The sequence below is a fragment of the Mus caroli genome, unplaced genomic scaffold (genome assembly GCF_978045245.1).
Source record: "Mus caroli unplaced genomic scaffold, Mus_caroli_1 scaffold_18, whole genome shotgun sequence".
NCBI classification, from domain to species: domain Eukaryota; kingdom Metazoa; phylum Chordata; class Mammalia; order Rodentia; family Muridae; genus Mus; species Mus caroli.
In genome coordinates, this window is record NW_028227273.1 from 28,675,111 (window position 1) to 28,692,508 (window position 17,398).

Sequence of the window (17,398 nt, forward strand, 5' to 3'; positions counted from 1 at the left end):
TCTCTCCCTTAGTCATGTACCTTTCCTTAACAAACTCTTTGTTCTGCTGAAGTTCTCTGCTTCTGGACATAACACCCTGGAACCCCTCTAGAGATGCTCTATGCACCCCCATATCAGCTGATACCAATACCAAATTGTTGGGAGCCGACTCTTAGCAGAAAATGGATATCATCTCTACAGCCATCTCGGGTTATTTACTTATAAGTGGTACTTTTCCACCCAGATGAGAGACTTGTTTTCCTGGCATGATGTTTTTGCAAGAAGCCCACCACAGCTGAACACACTCTGATAGCATCTTGTTTTTCTCCTATACATCCTGGACTTATGGTTGTCTCCAGCTGCACTCCCCAGTGAGTACATATATGCCCATAGTTGCCTTCTAATAAATGGGACTTGAGACTCAAAGACTTGAGACTTGATTCTTGATAGCCTGTCTTGTCTCCCTTCTTTGAGTCTCTTGCCCCTACATCCCCACTCTCTCTCTCTTGCAGACCCCGTTGACTGACCCAAGGGCCGAGTCACCAAATAGTTCCTCACGCTTGGTAGATAAAAACATGCCACCTGGCAGGATATTTGTCTCTCTCTCTATGCATAGCAGATATGGACAGGAGTCACTGCTTTTCCTGAAGCTGGGTTGTGGGGATCACAGCAGCTTTCCATTTGGTCCAGGCTCAGGCCAGCCTGCATCTGGATTTGGCAGCAGCAGCAGCAGCAGCAGCAGCAGCAGGAATACAGGCACAGCTCCAGGCTGCTAGTGGTAGTGTCCTGGGGATCTGTTGTCTTTTAGATACCTCCACACAAGTAAAGCCAGGCCTTTGACTTTGATGCACAGGAAAGAATTTCTGGATGAGCAAGTATGAAGTAACTTATGAGTTATATATATATATATATTTATATATTTATATCAGATTTTAAAATGGAGTTGATAGAAACAAAGGCACTCAGGAAGGAAGGAAGGAAGGAAGGAAGGAAGGAAGGAAGGAAGGAAGGAAGGAAGTAAGTCCTGGAATTGTGAGTGTGGGTTTCTCAGAGACAGAATCGTGACTGCGTTTTGGGGGTTTTGTTGTTGTTTATTTTCTTTTGTTTTTACAATAGATTTGAAGCTTCTGTAAGCTGCCCTTCAAAGGACTGCTAAGAAACCGCAATGAGCTCACAGCAATGTTCCTATGGATTTAATAGGATTATAAGCAATCAGGTAAAACTCTAGGTAGCAAGGATCACAGAGAAGTTATGGCGTCTTTAACGTCTTGTTTTTGAGATTCCCAGAAAATGTCTGGGAATGGAATAAGGCCGTATAGAAGATCACCACACACAAGCGATTGCTGAGGTTCACTTTCGGTATGAGGTTGCTTTGAGTTCATCAGAGTTACAAATATGCAAGAGGCACCCCTCTGTCCCTAGCTGGCAGCTAGTGCTTACTTCTTCAGAATTTTGAGAGTTGGGAAGTTACAGGCGGTCTGCTCCGTGACTGAGCCCACAATCAGAAAAGGGGCCAGTCTCAAGGACTAAATTATGGACTAGAGAAGGCTTTGTGCTCTAAACAAATGAGGGTGTATTGGAGAAAGGGCAGATCCCAGCCTCCAGGAGATGAGTAGATACAGTTCTATCAAGATGAGTTGCAGCTCACTACACAGAGGAAACTTTTCGGTCAAATTTCAACACGGCCTGAGGCAGCTCAATGAGGCCAAACTAAGTTCAATTCAACAGAAGCACATGGAATTTGATTAAAATGATGTGCACTAGACTGCAGGGAAAGAACAGGCTGGCAGGATGGTGGGAGAGAGCAAAGGTTACATCCTGCCCCTCCCATAGCAGATGACCTATCTGTAGCTGTCACTGAGGGCAGAGTCACAAGAGGGCAAGCATAACAAAGTTATTTACAAAGCTTTGAATGACAAGGGAGGCTTAAGCTGTAAAGGTCTAAATGCCCAGAGGAAAGTGTGTATTTCTTTTAATTTCCTGTTTGAAACTCAGCACCTGGGAACATCAAAGTTGTACATATTCATGAGTTACCATGTGATGTCATTGTGTGTGTGTATGTTGTATGATGTTTAAATTAAATTACACATAATTTGCTTATCTCCTCAAGCATTTATTACTTTATGGCTAATAAAATAACAAAATCATGGGACCATGAAGTGATTGCCTTGCAAGCATGAGTGACCCATGTTAGAACAAGTGTTAAATGTGACGCTTTACCCCTGTAATCCAGAGGAGGCAAGGACAGGCATGTCCCTGGTAGCTGGAGGACTAGACAGCCCTGCCCATCTGTGTTATTCCAGGCTAGTGAGAGACCCTGTCTCCAACAAAAAAGTAACTGTCATCTGAGAACCATCGCTAGTCAAAACTAGAGGTTGTCTTCTAACTGCTACAGGTATGTACTTATACATATATACACACTCACATCCACACAGTTATACATACCACACACACACACACAATTCTCCCTCCCCCCCCAACACACACACAACTATTCAAAATATTTTTCTTCTAATTGAAATGTGTATTTCCATGCTCAGAGTCAATGAAGAGTGTGCAATCATTTAGAAAAGTGGCTGGGAGACTATGGTTGGAGACTGTGCAGCAGTTATGAGCACTGGCTGCTCTTGCAGAGGACCCAGGTTCAATTCCTAGCACCCACATAACAGCTCACAACTGTCTGGAACTCCAGTTCCACAGGATCTGACACCCTCACACAGATGTACATGCAGACAAAACACCAATCAACATGAACTAAATAAATAAATCTTTTAAAAGAAAGAAGAGCCGGGCGTGGTGGCGCACGCCTTTAATCCCAGCACTCGGGAGGCAGAGGCAGGCGGATTTCTGAGTTCGAGGCCAGCCTGGTATACAAAGTGAGTTCCAGGACAGCCAGGGCTACACAGAGAAACCCTGTCTCGAAAAACCAAAAAAAAAAAAAAAAAAAAAAAGAAAGAAGAGAAGGAAGGAAGGAAGGGAGGGAGGGAGGGAGGGAGGGAGGGAGGAAGGAAGGAAGGAAGGAAGGAAGGAAGGAAGGAAGGAAGGAAGGAAGGAAGGAAGGAAGGAAGGAAAGAAAGAAAGAAAAAAGAAAAGGAAGTTGGTTGGACTAAAATGGACTTTGATCTAGTAGGAATAAAAGCAAGATCTTATTGTTTAAAATTGTTCTTAGCTTCTTGGACCTTCGTTTACTTCAGTCTAATACAAGACAGAGAACTTGCTGCATGCAGCCTTAATAACCTCTTTCAGGGAAGAGAGACTTGAGAATTTCTATTGCCTGCATTGACACAGAACAGTGGGGTGGGGGTGGAGGCGGGGTCAGAGGATGTTTTCTGAAGAGGGTGTTAGATCCTTGGGAACCAGAGTTGAAGATGACTGTGAGTCTCCATGTGGGTGCTGTGAATAGAACCCAGGGCCTCTGGAATAGTAGCCAGTGCTAACTAAGCCATCTCTCCAGCCCCTTAAATTCACTGTTGAATTTAGGCCTATTCCCTCCCCCAACCAACCTGAGAGGAGGGACTGGAACAGACACTTGCACATCAGTGTTCATTGCAGTATTTTGCAAAACACAGCCTGCCCCTCCATCAGCAACGCCAGGTATATAACATATACATAAAATGGATAGAAGTGGGAACTCGGCTTTCAAATCGTCAAAATTTGAAAAGGTGAAATCTATTTTTAAAGGCACAGCACAAGGTCTTGACTCTATGGCGATGCCCTATAAATGTCTCATGAATATACACATGCCTCTACCCAGGACGCTGAGCCCTGTTCAAATGTCACCTCCCCTGAGACATTGTCCTCTCTCAGACTGCCTCTTTGTGCTCTGTCGTGTGGTTGTGTTGGTCTGTGCAGACTGTGCACTGTGAGAACAGCATGCTCACTATATGCCCTGTGCATGGGGTAGATTCCTGCCCTTGCTCTGCCATAAGCTATGTGCCCTTGGACAAACTACAGAGTCTTCTGAGCACCCTCATGTGGAAAGCAGAACAATCACGAGCTGTGTCCAAGGATCACAGAAACAGCGTGGCGCTGTTATCACGGTTGTGACATCCTGAGCTGTGTGCAGTGAGCACCGAGCCTCAGGAGATGTTCTTACGATGTATATAGCAATCATGAGCTGTGTCCAGTGAGCACTGGGCCTCTATAGATGCTGTTACAATGGCTGTGACAACCTTGTCTCCTTCCCACTAGGGAGTCCCCTAGAGAAGGAATTACAGCATCCTTCTCTTCACCCAGGACAGCCAGCTCCTGGTGCATGGCAGAGGGCCAGTGAATGAATGAATGAATGAATGAATGAAAATGAGTGGATGAATAAAATTATTGCCCAGAGGGTCCTCCTATAAGGGACACTACATCTAGAGCACATTACCCATGGTGCCAAACATGGGTGCTCCAAGCAAACACCACCTCTTTTTTTTTACACCAATGTCTTCCCAGTCAGACCTTATCACCTCAAGGCACTGAAAAACTGCCTGTAAGCCACAGACCACCTGCCAGAAGGACATCTCTTGGCTTCTATTTTTTCTTTTTAAGATTTATTTATTTGTTATATGTAAGTACACCGTAGCTGTTTTCAGACAGACCAGAAGAGGGCATCTCTTTATGGATGGTTGTGAGCCACCATGTGGTTGCTGGGATTTGAACTCAGAACCTTTGGAAGAGCAGTCAGTGCTCTTAACCGCTGAGCCATCTCTCCAGCCCCTGGATTCTATCTTTTAATTCAGTGATGTTCATTCCTTCTTGAAGCACTCATGCCTTTCAGAACATCTGAAATGTGGTCTTCCCAGCCAGTTCTCTCATCCCCTCTGCTTTGGAAAAAATAACAAAACAACACATTATTCATACTGTAACCACAAAATCGACCAATCTGATGATGGTAAGACATGGATTCTCAAATAAACAATGGGTGGGCGATTTTGCCCCACGTGGGCAATTATTAGCAACATCTGAAGACAGTTTTGGCTCTCAAGTCTTAAGCATGGCAGGTGAGCCATTGTAGTACTTCTGGTATGGAGTGGAGAAGGTTAGAGAGGCTCCAAAGCCCCTGCAGTGCCCAGCACGACCTCACAGAGCAAAGAATTCTCTAAGAATGCATGAGTGTGGAGGCAGGAGTAGAAGCTTGAGGCTATCCTGAGCTACGTAGGGAGCCAAGGCAAGCAAGCAAGCTAGACTAAGTCACTAAAACAAGTCTCGCTTCTCAGTCCCACTGTCAGGAACATGGCCTCACCTGGGTGTTTAGGTCAGACTAAGCTGCTGTGTGCACACAGACAGGATAGCCAAGGCTATACCGAGAAACCCTGTCTCGGGGGTGGGGGTCGAGAGGGGGAAAGTTAAGGTTAGCTTGTTGATATGTGGAGTCAGGCTACAGCTCACCCCTGACGAAGAAGCCTTTAGGATGAGAGTAAAGAGGCAGCTTTAGGGTAACCCTTGCTCAGTTTAGCAGTCCCTGCACCATCAGGCTGGGAATAGATACTACTGTAATGCCATTGGGTGCAGATTCATCCGGTTATAGATCCCTTAGGAAAACAGCGGAACTGTAAGTACTATAATATGCATGAAAAAAAGAAAACGAGTCAACACAGGGCAAAAGGAAAAAGTTAAAGCAAAAGGAATTCACCGATGACACTTCCTGTCTTCAGGGAGAAAAAAAATAGGTCTGTTTGGCGACCTGTATGCTTCCTTGTGTATCAGTTGGATCGAGTGGCTTTCAGCACGATCGACCCCCCTTTGGTATGTTCTGGTTTTCTGGGTCGAAGTGCAAGGGCTCAGTCTTAGAACACTGGCCTCACATACATTCTGTTTAATATCTGGCTGCTCCCTGCAGCCATCACTGTGAGCCTAGGAGATGGTGAGAATCTCTCAGAGGAGTGAGTGGGTAACATTTTCCATCCAGCCCAGCGGAGTTGCTATCGGAAGCTGCACTCTGGACAGGCATGCGCACTAGAGAATCCGAGCCCCTGCAGTGAGCGTTATTTTGGAGGAGCAAGGAGCAATCTTTGTTTCCTTTACACGTTTTTTTTTTTTGTTTCATTTCTAAGAAATGCAATTTTATTACTTTCGAGCACAAGCAGCAACGTTGAGCCCAGCTCAACAATAACATGGCTTGCTGCCTAGAGGGAGCCTCTCTCTGACAATTAGTCATGGGTAAAAGAACAGTTCTGTGGGGTATGAAAATAACTTCCTATCTAATAGAGACATCTCACCCCACAGTCATTCCTGCACACACTCACCCCACACACCCTTAAAGTAAACTTCCCCTCACTGCTTTGAGATCAGAACCTACATCAGATTAATGAAATACAAGGTGATGTATTTTATCACGTTGCTACAGACATTTGACTTACGGGAGAGACCAGTGTAAGGGGCAAAGAGAATTTTCCTTTTACCGCCCCCCTCCGAAAATTCTGTACTTTGAATCTGACAGCGGGCAAACTAGGAGAATCTCATATAACTTCATGACGTTCATACACATTGGGGCACTCACAAAAACATGAGATTTGAAGGCAAGACAGATGGTTGAGATTTATCTAACATATGCAGAGTTTCTGGGTGAGAGGTGGAAACAGGTTAAGCAAGAATGAAGAGAGGAAGCCAGGGTAGACAGAGGCTGTCTTGTTGTCCCAATAGTCTCTCACAAAGCAGTCCTAAAGGATTAGTTAAAAGCTGTACTTGTTGGACCTGAAGAGATACCTCAGTGGTGATGCGCACTTGCAGCTCTTCCGGGCAACCTGAGCTCAGGTCCCAGCTCCTCTGCTGGGCAGTTCACAGACTCCTGTAACCCCAGCTGCTGGGCAGTTCAGTCTCCTGTAACCCCAGCTACAGGGCATCTGAAGATCCCCAGGGCTTCTGCAGGCACACACACATAGAGATACACAGAAATACAAATTAAATCTTTTCTTTTTTAAGGTTTTTCCCTCTTAATGTTCCACCATTGAAGCAAACTCCTAAGATAAGGCATAAAGACAATAGGTGTCCTGGTTCTGAGCCTCAGAGGTTCCTGTTCTCACCATCAGCAGCTCTTCCCAGGACAGAGACTCCCAGGAACCATCGGCTACTCCTACCAGGAGAGCACATAATGGTGGGAACACTTGGCAGGCAGGACTCCTTCTGACCTCCCTTAAAGGGTCCCACCAGCTCCCAGGAGCTCCACCCTGGAACACAAGCCTCCGACACATAGGCCTTCAGCTAAAGGTCGAGATCTAAACCACAGTTCTGTGCAAACGTCAAGAAAAGGCAGACACTGATGCTTCTCTGCTCTCTGGTTAGGAGCTGATCTGGAGAAGGGGTTCCTGGCATTGGCATTCCACAGCAGGCACTGCCTGCCCAAGCTTCCAACTTTCCGATGCCATGCCCTGAGCCCCAACACCAGCTGTTTCCAGCCTGAATATCCCAAGAGAAACGTGGATAAACATACTAGTATTTTTCCACAGAGTCAGAACGTATTGAATAGCAATAAGTTCACAAAGCACAGTGGTTTCATCGGCGCAGCCAGCCAGGGACTTCTGCTTTCCTTGATAGCCCAGCTGTGGCAAACACAAGTCTGTCTGCTTGCTTTATTTTTATAATAAATGACTAACACTAATGTTCAGATGCTGCATTATATCTTCATGGATGCAATATGTGTAGGCCACCAAGTGTCTCTAAAGGGTCAAATGGGCTGCAGCAGAATTCAGTGTGTTTCAAGGAGACCAGAAAGATTGAGAATCTCCTCGAGAGTAAGGTGCAGAACCCAGGCTGCAGGGTCAGACGGAGCTGCAGAAGGGAATTGCAACGGAGTGAGGGGAGCTGTGGGGAGAAAGGCAAGACCAGGTCCAGGTAAACACATGAGTAGACAGATCCCAGACAAATGGATGAATGGTCAGCGTTTCTTCCGGGCTCCGCCCAACAGTTACCTAGCAACAGCCAGGTAGGAGCCTGGCTGCTATAAAAAGACTGTTTGCACCTGCCTCCCTCCCTCCCTCCCTCTGTCTCTCTGTCTCTCTCTTCTCTCTTCTCTCTCCCTCCTTCTCTGTCCCCCCTTCTCTCACCGCATGTTCCCAGCTGGTCTCTTCCCTTCTTTCTCTCTCTCCTCTCTCTCTCTGTCTCTCTCTGTCCCTTCTCTTTCTCTGCCTCTACTCCCTTCTCAACTCCCCCTTCTCATGCCCCAAAATAAACTTCATTTTATACTAGACCCATTGTATGGCTGGTACCTGGGGGAGGGGGAAAGGGAAGGGGAGGGAAGGGCCTCATCATGGGCCCACTAAGGCACCCTCTCCTGCCACATCATACTACTGCATTACAAAACATTATCAGTCAGCAATTTGACTAGCCCATACAAACAATGAGGACCAAGCCAAGTTGGAGCCTCTGCGACAGCCATGAGTTTCTGTCTGTCAGTCCCTTCATGCACATACTGGCTGATCAGATGGCAGGTTGATGCATCTGTCACTGACAGCGTTGGACTCTTCCTTTTTATAGGGTCTGGGGGGGGGGGTGGAGTTTGCACCATTCCCTCAGTCTGGCATGGTCACCAAGTTCTCAAGCCTGATTTTCGTGGTGATATGATTTTGGTCCCAGTTTACTCTGGTAAATTTAGAGGGTGGCATCATTTCTACTTTCAGGAATATCTTATTTATCAGTTTATGTCTTGTGGGTGATTCCAGGCAGATGGCGTTGTTGACACATCTATCAAGGTACACAGGCGCTCTCCATCTTCACAATGTAGTCAAATATTGCTTGCCAAATGGATTCTTTAAGGAAACGTTGGGGCTGGGAGAACCACTATTTTTATACAGTGCAGAGAGACTTTGGGCAGGGCACAACCAGATCTCAATGCAGAATGCTTTTAGCAAGGATACTAGGTCTACACTGGTGAAGTTACATCTGTTCACAGTGTGGCTATAAAGAGCTCCAAGAAAAAAAAAATCGTGAGATTATATCATTTCAGTGACTTCGCCAGCTTAAATATGCAAAACCATTTTTATCTGGGCACATCCGGGAAGAGAAATAGCTGGCGCCTTAGAGCTCTGTTAGGTAAGAGTGTTTGTACTGACGAGGATGCGTAATGTTAAGAAGTATATATCACAGGGTCCATCCACTGCTCCTCACTCACAGCTCTTGTAGCCCTCGTAATTTCCCAAGAGAATAGAGCAAGAAGAGTGTCTTTGTCCTTAGTTCCTGAAACAGGTAGAGAGCCCAAAGGGTGAGAGACAGCCTTTATTTACAAAAATCCCATTTCAGAGTACCCCTGAGCTCATGTTAATGAGGCTATTTGTGTAACACCCCCCCCCAGATAACCCCAGGATTTGGTTCCCTCTGGTTGCCAGGGCAACCAACCATATGCTCAGAGGGTTGACACCCATTATTCCCCCTCTCCCCAAGCTGTCTTGGTGGACAGAAGCTTAGGATGGTCACCACTGGCCAACAGCTTGATCAACCACAGCCGTGTACTGACTGGAGCTTCTGCATATGCCGTGAGAAGCTGGACTTGAGACTCTGCAGTGTCTGTGGCGTGTGCTCCCGGAGAGAGCCTAGAGACGGCATATCCCTTCCTGCGCACACACCTTATACACGTCTTCTTGTCCTACACAACAGGCTTAGAAATGCATGCAAATATTCTCTGGCTTCTGCAAGCCGTTCTGGCAAATTCACCTAACACAGTTGGGAGGGGTACTAGGGAATTGATTGACAGGCCACTAGTCAGAAGCAGGGAGCACACTGCTGCTTGCAGCTGGCACCTGAAAGAAGAGTATTCTTTTAGGATCGAAGCTTTGACCTGTGGAATCTGATGCTCCCCGGTTAAGCAATGAAGAATTAACTTAAATGGGGGACATGCTACTGTGATTCCAGGGGCAGCCATTTCAGGTCTGTAGGGTATGTGGAGAACTCCCCCCCCCCAACACACACATTTAGTTGAAGGTGCATTTTGTTCTGTGAGAGCAAGTGGGAGCAGAGTGCTTCCTGCTGAGGGTGTAACAGAATCCAAAGGTCTGAGGAAACTGCAGCCGCCACCTCATCAGTTCCATTCAGAGCAGAGAACCGTACGCCGAGATGAGGCTCCTTCAGGTCCTGAACATTTTAAGCTGAAGCAACTGAGAAAGCCCAGACGCAGGAAAGTCACCTTACCCTTGCATGCTCTCCTGAAGCAGATCACAGAAGAATCGCCTCTGGCTGAAGATCATAAGACTCACTTCGGAGGGTTTCTGCCCTGCACCTGGAGGCCAAGGAGAATTGTGCACATAGAGCTTGCTGAGTTCCAGCCTTTTCCTCTAGATTTCTTGCTTTCTTTCTTTTTAATTCTCTTTATATTTATTTTTTACAGTCCAATCATTATACCCATTCTGGCCCAACCTCCCACAGTTCCTCATCCCTTTCATCCTCCCCCTGTCTCCATGAGGATGCTCACCCCCTCCACCAGGCCTCCTCACTCCCTGGAGCTTTAAGTCTCTTGAGGGTTAGGTGCATCTTCTCTCACTGAAGCCAGACCAGGCAGTTCTCTGCTGTCTATGTGCCGGGGGCCTCATATCAGCTGGTGTATGCTGCCTGGTTGGTGGCTCAGTGTCTGAGAGATCTCTGGGGTCCAGGTTAGTTGAAGCTGCTGGTCTTCCTATGGGGTCACCCTCCTCATCAGCTTCTTTCAGCCTTTCCCTAATTTACCCACAGAGGTCCTCAGCTTCTGTCCATTGATCAGGTGTTAAGTATCTGCATCTGACTCTTTCAACTGCTTGTTGGGCCTCTTGGAGCTAGGCCCCTGTTTGTGTCTGAGCACACATCAGTAATAGTGTTAGGCCTTGGAGCCTTCCCTTGAGATGGATCCCAATTTGGGCCTGTCACTGTACCTTCTCTCCCTCAGTCTCTTCTCCATTGTCCCTGCAGTTCTTTCAGACAGGAACAATTCTGGGTCAGAGTTTTTGACTGTGGGATGGCAACCCCATCCCTCCATGTGATGCCCTGTCTTCCTACTGAAGATGGACTCTACAAGTTCCCTCTCTCCACTGTTGGGCATTTCATCTAAGGCATTTGAGTCCTGAGAGTCTCTCACCTCCCAGGTCTCTGGAACATTCTAGAGGGCCCCCCCCCACACACACACACACCTCCTACCTCCTAAGGTTGCCTGTTTCCATTCTTTCTGCTGGCCCTCAGGGCTTCACTCCTATTTCTCCTTCCTACCCCTCAATACCTGATCATGCTCTATTAATTTTTAACCTGAAACCAATTTTAAAAGGATATTTGTTTTAAGATGACTTATAAGTTGTTGTACAGATATTGGATCTCCATCCCATCTAGGCAGGTAAACATAGGCCGTGGGGATCCTACTGTCCTGGGCATGTTCCCGAAGGAGCTACACGTCCTTAAGGCTTTACTTGGGCACCCCTGCTTTGCTCTTTGTACAGTGTTGCACAGCAAAGCCTCACTTGGTAATACGGCTCACTGAAGACTCTACTCGAGGGACATAGAGGAGGATTCAGATTTTCAATATAGTTTTTCTTTTTCTCCTTCCCTCCTTCCTTCCTTCCTCCCTTTCTTCCTCCCTCCCTCCTTTTCTTCCTCCCTTCTTCCCTTCCTTCCTTTCTTCCTTCCTTCTTTCCTCCCTTCCTCAATTCCTTAATTCCTTCTTCCTTCCTTCCTTCCTTCCTTCCTTCCTTCCTTCCTTCCTTCCTTCCTTCCCTGACACAGGTTGTCACTATGTAGCCCAGGCTAACCTGGAACTCATTAAATAGACCAGGCTGTCTTGGAACTTACAGAATTGCCTCTCTTCTCCAGTGCTAGGAGTTAAAAGGTGTTCGCCTCTACCTAATTCCAGAAAAGAGTTTTCTTGAGAAGTCTTTGCAGCTAATAATCACTCTTTCTGTGCCCACAGTTCCTCTTCTCTGTTCCCATGTCTGACTCAGTTCCCTTCTTAAGACACGTGTGCCCAAATGCTCTTTGTACTGACCAGTTCAAGACTAAAGAAAAAGTACTTAAATCAGTTGTCTGTGCTTCTCCCAACCCAGAGAGAGTGAGCGTTAACATACACACTCGCCAAGCCGCAGAGCCTTTGTAACGCTGGGGTCAACCACAGTTTGAAGCTTCTTATTAATAAGTTTCCTTGGTCCCCTGGGGGGGACTGTAACGGACCTTGGCCCACAGCTTAGAGGAAGTGCTACCATTTGTATCACAGGCTCAGTCTAGGTGGAGTGTAAAGGGTATGAGTACTTTACTGGGTAGACACACCAGGCTGAAGTGACCCTGGGCAAAGTCTCTCCACGCTCCTTTCTCTGCCTCCTTGTGGAGACATGAGCAAGGGACTTCGTTAGCTACTTTTGCATCACTGCAATCAAACTAGCTGATGGGAACAAGGGAGGAAGCGATGGTTTCAGGACACGGTGTAGGAGGAATCTGTCTGTCCTAGTAGGTAGGGCTCAATGGAACCACTTATCTGTAGAGGTGAGCATATAAAGTGGCGACTAGGAATCTGGGAAAGTGGCAGGAATATGAGAAAGGGGGTGTCCATCAGAGGTCCACCCCGGCCCCCCCCCAGAGACTACTGCCACCTAGGCCTTACCTAGACCTTATCAAAGGTTTCATAGCCTCCCATACACACACCCACACCCCAGTTAGCACAACCAGTCAGGAAACTGCCCCAAACATGAAGCCGGTGGGAGAAATCTCAGATTCAAAACGTAACAGGGACGAGACAAAGCCAGATCATATATAAAACCAAGAAGACTCCTGATTTGTCAGCAACCAGCCCAGGAACACCATGCTACTCATTATCTACAGTAACCAGGCCAGGAGGCCAAACCTGCTTGGCTGAGTCAGACTCCCAGGACGCCATAAGGTTATCTCCAGCAAATGATTGTCCAAAGGTTCAACACTTGATTAACAGCTGATGTGGTCTCTGATTTTTGTTCCTGTTTCCAATTAGGGCCAATCAGGAAATGTCAAATATGGACTTCCAATCAGTCACATGGGATGCCCTGTGTTTAGCTAACCCACCTATTTATTCACAGCACCAGGCTCTGGTCAGAGCACAGCTTCAGGCTTCCCTTCCCCACTGCAAAGCTTGTCTGATTTTCTGCTTGGTTTTGAGTCTCTGCCATACAAAAGTGGTGACTGGATCCCTTGCAAGCTCTGACTAAACAGTCTGGTTTTCTCTAATTGAATTGGTTTCCACTGACTTTTACGTGGACCTAATGTTTTTGATTGCTACCCAAAATTACATTTGCTCAACAAATATTTATGGAGAAGCTAATTAATACTACTATGTTAGATGCCAGAAATCTGGGTTGAGTTTCCAGACTAGTGAGAGAGAGTAGCATTAATTGCATAATTACATCAACAGATATCACATCTCAACTATCAGGAGAAGCAGCATGCTGTGCTATGAGGACCTAAAGCACTTGTTCAGAGCCAGTTTCTTTGAGGAATTTACAACTACCCTGAGATCTGGAGAAGGACAAGATTGTAACAGGCAACAGAGAAGAAAGGCCCAAGTCAAGGTCATGGGCGTTGTGGATGAAACCAAAGCCTGGAGAAAGGTGAGCCTGGTTGGAGGTCATAGAGCCCAGAGACAATGCCAGAGAAAGTCTAATTGAGAGACACATGCCAGGTCTCCTTGGGTCTCATGGGCATTTCAAGGGAACTTTGTCTTGATCCAAACACAACAATATAGTAGCCAACAAGGACTGTAAGGTAGCCGTGTTTGCATAGACAAATGTTGTAGTTATGGGAAATCTATTGTTTATTCCAAGTTTGAAAAAAAAAAACCAGCAGGAAATAGATAAGCTTTGTGGGTGTGGAAGAAAATAGATAAGTGTAAGATTTAGTAGGTGTAGAACACAGGGCTCAGGGCCAGGGACATGGCTCAGTAGGTAAAGGTGTTGTTAAAGTTTTAGGAGCCGAGTTCAGCTCTCCAGCACCCAAGCATTCTGATTTGCTTTCTGTTGCCATGATAAAAGCCATGATACAAAGCATCGTGAGGAGGAGAGGATTTCTTTCCTTGTATAGCTTACCATCTATCATGGAGGAAACCGGGGCAAGAACCCAAGAGCAGGAACCTGGAAGCTGGCACTGAAGCAGAGAGTGTAACTGACTGGCTTGCTTTCAGTGCCTTGCTGAGCTGGCTTCCTTAGACAACTCAGGACTACCTCAGTGGTGGCACCTCCCCAGTGGCCTGGGCCTACTACCTCAATCATTAATGATGAGAATGTACCATAGACTAGCCAACAGGCCAATGTCATGGAAACATTTTCTCAACTGAGGGTCCCCCTTCCAAGTTGACTCTAGTGTGTGTCAAGCTGACAAATAAACTAACCAACATGCCAAGTAAATACTGTGTCCGTATGCTGACCTGCCCACAATCCCGTCATGCCAGATGTGGAGACAGGGTGCCTGAAGTAAGTTGGCCAGCAAGATTTGCTGAATCAGTGAGGTCTGCTTTCAAGTGAGAGAGACCCTTTCTCAATAAACAAGGTGGAGAATGATTGACACCAGATATCAGTCTGTGACCACACACATGCAAGAACAGTGACCAGTGATGCTTAGGGAAAGAGGCAGACCCAGGAAGACTGAAAGCGTCCCTCAGATTTAGTAGTGGCTGGACAGCTGGATGGAGCAGGAGTAACACAGTCACAGAGCCACGGAGGTCTGAAGACCGAGCAGAGCCCGGAGAGCAAGAGAGCAAATCTAACTGAGCGTGCTGTATGTGGCTGTGCAGGACAGAGGGGTAGGGTGCCAGTTATAATGAGGTGGGGCGGGGAAAGGCAAGGGAATAATCAGCTAAGAGTTGTTTGTCCCCTTTTTTTTTTTTTTTTGACTTGGATTGTTTTGGTCTGCAGATATTTAAAACCAAAGAGAAAAACCTTGAGGAAAAAACCAGTTGAATGTGAAAGGTAACTGCGTAATTCCCTGGGGAGGGTGGTCCATAGCTTCTGGTTTCTGAGGTGGCCAAAAGGGCGGAGATGAGGTAGGACAAGGCAAGAGCTCGTCCATCTGGTGAGTTCTATCTTTTCCTGCAAAGTGGGAGGCTCAGTCATCTGCCAAAAGGGAGGAGGAGGAGGAGTGGGCATCTGGGAGCAAGGGGAGGGGATCTCAGCGAGACTCATGAGGGAGGGGACCAGAGACACAGAGGCAGTGTTAGGCTCTGGGGAAGTTCGGTGAAACCAAGCATGGTGGAACCAATGAGGGCTTCCCCTAGCAAGATGTATGTGTATGTGTGTGTGTGTGTGTGTGTGCACATACATCATGTATACATACATATGTACATAAGTATATAAATGCATATAGATATGTATCCTATATACAGACATATAAAACACACATATCTATATGGAAATATCTACAAATATAGATATGTACATTTACAGATATATACATGCGTGTGTATGTATATACTTTGCTTTTCCTTATGATTGGATATTGCCAGAAAACAAAGTGAGGAATGAGCTGGAGAGATTATCCTGAGAAAGCCTACCTGGTTTAGGATTCAGGAAAGAGACAGTGGACAGATGGGAGAAGAGGGGAGGGGGCAGGTGGCCTCACAGAGCCCTGTGATGGGAGGACTAGGAAAAAGTCATGCTGGGACTGGTTCTGATGTGTGGTAGTTGTGATTAGCTGCCATTTCCCTGGCCCTTCAATACACTCCGAGATAACCCCAGAGAAAATCGTCGAATAGCAAAGTTAAATACTTTGCCATGAAGCCACACCACTTAAGCTTTGGGGCCCTTCATCTGCACACCCTAAAAGAGTCCTAGTTAACTTCTGTATTTGTTACAGTTTAGCTATGCCCACGGTTTCTTCACAAGCTTTGGCTGGAGAATATAAATGAGAGTCTGGAGGTGGCTCTTTCTTAGCAGCACAGTGCCCCATTCCTTCACGGTATCTGATTATAATGAAGGAAGTGCCGGGAGGAGCTGCGCCCCCCTCACCTTCATGGCTATCCATTAGCAAAGACTCCCAGCTGTGGAGAAGTGAATGGGGCTGGAGATGGGGGTGAGAGCTGCCCTGCGTTAAACAACAGGGGGACCACCCTTAGCCACTTGCTCTGGGAAGCTGGCTGTGAGCCTCCTGGAGTGTCTGACTTTGAAGCCAGTCACCAGGAGCTCAGAGGTTAAGAGCACTGGCTGCTCTTCCAGAGGTCCTGAGTTCAATTCCCAGAAACCACATGGTGGCTCACAGCCATCTGTAATGGAATCTGATGCCCTCTTCTAGTGTGTCTGAAGATAGCAACAGTGTACTCATATACATAAAATAAATAAATCTTTAAAAAAAACAAAACAAACAAACAAAAAAAGCCAGTCACTCACCTCATACTCTTGGCTTCCTGTGTACTGCACTGTAGACCTTCTGTGTTTGAACTTTTGCCTGTGGTAACCTATCACCTGTCACAAGACACACCTTTCAGTCACCCAGGCCCCACCCATCATGTTCCTCCATACCGTCTTTATAAATTTTCTTGTTCGGAGACACTGCCAAAACTCTGACACTGTGGTGACCCCCCCGTGACCATGACACATGTAATATGCTTATGTTTGCTTGATCCACAGGCTTTCCTGGTGGTCTCTTTGGGAAGTCAATCGTAAACACAAAGGTGACATTGGCTGTGACCATGTTACGCATTTCTCACTAGGATGCTGACCCATTTTCTATTTACCTGTAATGGGTCTGAGCCAGATCAGCTGCAACCTAATCCTTTTCTCAACCAAGAAGGCATAAGACACATGTTCTAAAATGCCTGCTCTCCCAGAAGTAGCTACTGCCTCTTGCAAGAGAGGAAGCAATGGGTCTGGCTAATGGGTTTGCCCCTTAGGAGTTTCTAGTTGACTCTACCTTATTCGTTTTACTTAGAACATTATATTCTTTGCATGAATTCAATTGATTACATTTCATATCGGTTCATGGCTGACTTTGGACTGCTTTTCCAGTCTGCAGTGAATGTGTTAGAGATGTCCAGAATATCTACCCCACTGGGCCTGTTTGGGCGTGCGGAGGAAAGATGTACTTAGATAGGATTGGCCCTTTTAATGGAGGTACGTCTTTGCTTCATTAACAGACTCTCCATTGTCCAAGTTGGTCATTTTTGAATCACTGTATTCAGTTTGGCCAACCATTGGTCAAATAAATGTTTAGAGAGAATGTATTTGTTGTTATTATGATCATATTTTTAAATGTCTTCTTGGGGACCTAAAATATCTTTATAACATAATAAGTGTTTAAAATAAGCAGACATAACCTCTCCCGCATCCTACTCCTGTCTCAGATACAAATCCTGCACAAATGCATGCAAATTATGCAGAAGCCCTACTTCCTACCCCATATTTATTTATATCTCCCCGAAAGTCTAGTTACCACTCACAGGTTCACAAATCTGTTTCTCCTGCTGGTGCTCAGCCCTGAGAGGTCTAAGACCTAGGGCTTAGTGGGAAGTGTTTGGGTCTTCAGGAGTGCCCCCTTCCCCAGG

At 46.4% G+C, this 17,398-nt stretch overlaps 1 long non-coding RNA gene across 1 annotated transcript in view; it reads right to left on the minus strand.

The window, feature by feature from the left end:
* Positions 1-4,544: 4,544 nt before the first annotated feature.
* Positions 4,545-17,398, minus strand: part of LOC115029708 (uncharacterized) — a 29,879-nt gene continuing 17,025 nt past the window's right edge. The window contains exons 2-4 of the long non-coding RNA XR_003835257.2: positions 10,084-10,171; positions 6,670-6,825; positions 4,545-4,787 (exon numbers count right to left, since the gene is read on the minus strand). This is a non-coding gene — a long non-coding RNA (uncharacterized LOC115029708). The remainder of the gene's footprint in view (positions 4,788-6,669; positions 6,826-10,083; positions 10,172-17,398) is intronic.